Source organism: Notamacropus eugenii, chromosome 5, assembly GCF_028372415.1.
Source record: "Notamacropus eugenii isolate mMacEug1 chromosome 5, mMacEug1.pri_v2, whole genome shotgun sequence".
Lineage (NCBI taxonomy): Eukaryota > Metazoa > Chordata > Mammalia > Diprotodontia > Macropodidae > Notamacropus > Notamacropus eugenii.
The window spans coordinates 51,318,739-51,323,207 of NC_092876.1; positions in this window are offsets into that span (position 1 = coordinate 51,318,739).

Below are 4,469 nucleotides of genomic sequence, written 5' to 3' on the forward strand. Positions count from 1 at the left end.
CTTAGAGCCCATCCAATCCATCAACTCTGTCATTTACATATGGCAGAAACAGAGACCTTGAGAAAGGATTGACTCACCAAAAGCCACACAGTTTTATCCGAACCAGAGCTCAGCTCAAGTCTGCCTTGTCGAAGTCTAGTACTCCTTTCATGCCACCTGAAATAATCCCCACTGTCCCTCTCAGCTCTGTTTTATGACCTTCTTCCCAGTCCTGAAAGCCAGAGGCATTGGAAGTCAGGAGGACTCATTTTGGGAAGGGAAGAAGGCCAGGACTGCACAGAGGTCTCTGCCTCCCTCTCCTCTTCCTCCTCCTCCTCCAGCTTAGCATCCTGGATCCTTTAGGGACTGAAAGTAGAACCTGACTGTCCACAGCAGCCAGAATCAGTCCCCAAAGGACTGAGGGGGCTTTTCTCCTGTGTCCTAGTCTTTGGAGGCTTTGCTGGGTCCCCAAATATCATTAGCCCCTCTGCATCACCTTTCTTAGAAGGTACTGAGGTCTGAGAGTAGAGAGATATGAGTCCAGTAGAGGAAAACTGTGACCTTGCCCTGAAGGGGGACTGGACTGTTACCTTCTCAGTTACAACCTGCACTTTCCTGATGAAAAAGAGAAGACCCTAGATCCTCCCTTCTCACAGGTCACCCTGAGTTCCTCCCCTCTTCACAAAAGAAGTACCTGAATTAGACGCAGGATCATGGACTTAGGGCTGGAAGCCATCCCACAGACCATTTCTTCTAACCCTCTCTTTTACAGATGAGGAAACTGAGGCCCAGGGAGGATGAGAAACTTGCCCATGGTTATACAGGCAGCATTGGAGGCAAGATTGGAATCCAGGTCTTCTGATTTCTGAAACAATCAATATTGGATTTTCTCTTTTGTTGTTGAGTCATTTCAGTTGTGCCCCACTCTTTGTGACCCCATTTGGGATCTTTTTGTCAAAGATACAGGAGTGGTTTACCATTTCCTTCTTCAGCTCATTTGACAGATGAGGAAATTGAGGCAAACAAGGTAAAGTGACTTGCCCAGGGTCACACAACTAGTATGTGTCTAAGGCCAGATGTGAACTTAGGTCTTCCTGACAGCAGGCCAGACACTTTATTCATTGCACCACCTAGCTGACCCCCAGTACCAGATGCTTTGAGCCAGAGCTGTAACTAGGAATTCTGGTGCCTGCGACAAACACAAGGTAGGGGGAGGAAGGCAGAGCTAAAATAAGGAAGAGCTAAGCTCATAGGAAAGAAATCCTTGGGATCCTACTTCCAACCTTCACCTTCATGGATCACTTCTGTTTGAGTCCCTGGAGGTTGGGTGTGGTCATGCTGTACAAGAGGAAACCCAACCCCCAGAGACCCAGAGACACAAAACTAATAGTACAGCTAATAACTCCTCAGTCTTTGATGCATCAAGAATGATGCAGGGAGTCATGGATTTGCATTAGCCGAAGACCACAAGGTGAGGGAATAGTAGGCTGGAGAGCGTACTAAGAAAGTGCACCCCTGGACAAAGCCCCGACTGCCCTCCCCTTGTTACGGCTAATGTGATGCTCAAGACCCACTTCTTCTGATGCCCCGTACTGACACCTCCACTCTCCCTCCTCTGAATTCCTCCATTCACCACCATTCACCTTCATCATATACCACTTGGTACAATGAGTTACCTTTCTGTGTGTCTTTGGGCTCCATTTCTCTAACTAGATTATAAACCCTCTGAGAGCAGGGACTGAATCATGTTTCAGAACTGCCACTGGATTTAGAGTCTGAAGAGACCCAAGAGATCAATGAGGGGTTGGATTAGATGATCTCTCAGGGCCCATAAAGCTCTAAAGCTGCTTCTATGATCTTAGTAAGGACTATAGATCTAAAGTCAGGATGGGCTTCAAAAGTTATCTCACCTACCTTCTCATTTTACAGAAGTGGAAACTGAGGCCCAGAACAGGCCGGAGAGACTTAACCGAGGTCTTACAAGTAACAAATCATGTATCATTGATCTGGAAAGCCAGAGATCATCAAATGAGGAAACTAAAGACTAAGGAGGTTAAGTGACTGTAGTACTTAGTAGTCAGGTCCTCTTTCCATCCCGTTACAGAATTCCGTGCATAGGCTGCTAAGCCATGGGGCAGCATCTGGCGGCTCAGACCTTGGGGCAAAGGGTAGGGGGCTGATAGGATCACAACTTTAGAGGCTGAAGGGACCTTTAGTGGCTCCCTAGTCTAATGCTCTCATTTTACAGATGAGATTGCGATTGTCCCAAGGTCAATCATTTAAGTTAGTTATAGAGGCAGGATTCAAGGATCCCAATCTCTTTAAGTGTAAATTCAGTGCTCTTTCTACTGCAACATCCTTCCTTGATTGAACAGGACAAACCTCCTTTCCAAAAATTCTTGGGCTCAGAGTAGAGACAGAATTTTGGGGAAAAAAACCCCCAGATTTCTGGCTATTGGCTACATCCCAGGCAAAGAGCAGTCTTTGGCACCATCTGCTGGAGGTTCTGGGGACTGTGTACTTCTAGGGGAAGCACCAACAGCTTCTGATCCTGTGGTTCAAAGGGATTTTGAGTCCTCTCTCTGTTTTATCAGAGGACATGGAGATTGTGCTGGCACTAACCAAAACAGACCCTTGTTCCATATACATCCCATTTCTCGTCTTCCTACCAGTGGAGTTACCCCAAACCTAGTGTAGTGACCCCGCTAGTACTACTCATGATTCTAAGGGTAACCCTGAGGAGCTGAGGTTTTTTGCTCACAAGCCCCCATCAGTGTATTTCCCAATGATTATCAGTCAAATCGGATTAGCTCTTAGGAAGGATTTTTACTTAGCAAGTATAGTTTTAAAATATCTTCTCTCTCCTGCCCCTCCCCTGCCCCCAACTGGGAACATACCAATGTCATCTTAATCACTGAATGAAATGATCTTTTCTCAGTCCTTGGACTTCTTGACCTCTCTGCAGCCTTTGGCATTGTTATCACTTTCTTCTCTCGGATACTCTCTCCCACTTTCTTCAGGTTCTCTTCCTTCAAAGTCTCCTTTGTCGGATCTTTATCTCCCTCCCCATGACTATGGGTGCCCACAGAACCCAGTCTTGGACCCTCTTCTCTTCTACCTCTACACTATTACACTTGTTGATCTCTTCAGAATCTATGGTTTTAATTATCCTCTCCCAAATATATTCATCCAGCCCTAAACTTTCTTCTGACTTCCAGTCTCATATATTCAACTGCCTCTTAGACCTATTGAACTAGATGCCCTATAGACAATTTAAACTCAACGTGTCCAAAACTGAAATATCTTTCCCCCAAAACTCTTCTTTCTTCCTTGCTTCCCTCTTACTGTTGAGGATATTACCATCTTCCTAGTCACCCAGGTTCAAAACCATGACATCATTCTCAAATTCTCCCTTTCTCTCACCCCTAATACCTAACCTGTTGCCAAAACCAGTTAGTTTTAACTTCGTGATATTTCCAGAATATACTCCCTTCTCCCTTCTGAAATTGCCGTCACCCTAGTGCAAGCCCTTATTACTTCACACCTGACCCAGTGCAATAACCTGCTGGTTGATCTCCCTCAAGTCTCTTTCCATGCTCCAATCAACTGCCAAAGTGATCTTCCCAAAATGAAGATAATGCCCATCAACAAACTCCAGTGGTTCCCTATCACTTCCAGGATAAAAATATAAAACCCTCCGGTGTCCAAAGCTCTTCACAAGCTACCCTCCACTATCTTTCCAGTCTTCTTACATCTTACACCCCACCTCCTAAAAACTCTGCGATCCAGGGAGAATGGTCTTCTTGTTGTTACTAGAATAAGACATTCCATCTCCCAACATGAGGCATTTTCCCTGGCTGTCCCCCATGCCTGGAATTCTCTTTCTCCTCAGCTTCCTTCTCTGGCTACTTTCAAGAGCCAGCTAAAATCCCACCTTGTGTTCAGTCATTTTTCTATTATGTCTGACTCTTTGGGACTCCATTTAGGATTTTCTTGGCAGAAATACTAGAGTGGTTTGCCATTTCCTTCTCCAGCTCATTTTACAGACAAGGAAACTGAGGCAAACAGGGTTAAGGGAGTTGCCCAAGGTCACACACCTAGTGTCAGGAAGATGAATCTTCCTAACTCCAGTTCTAGTGCTCTGTCTACCGCTACCCTTCATGACCCTTCTTAGTTCTAGTGACTTACTTTTATTGATTATTGCCTGTATACAGCTTGTTTGTACATAGATTTTTGCGTATCATCTCCTCCATTAGACTATAAGCTCTTTGAGAGCAGGAACTCTCTTTTGACTCTTTTTGTATCCCTAGAGCTTAGCATTGTATCTGGCACACAGCAGGTGCTTAATAAATGTTTATTATGACACTGGTTGACTGATGGGATGTATACAACCTATGCAGGGCATGTAGCCTCCTTTAGGCCCAAAGAAAGGCTATTTTATCCACTATTTTAGTTATCCAAAGGGAAAGTGAAATTTCTGATTTGTCCAC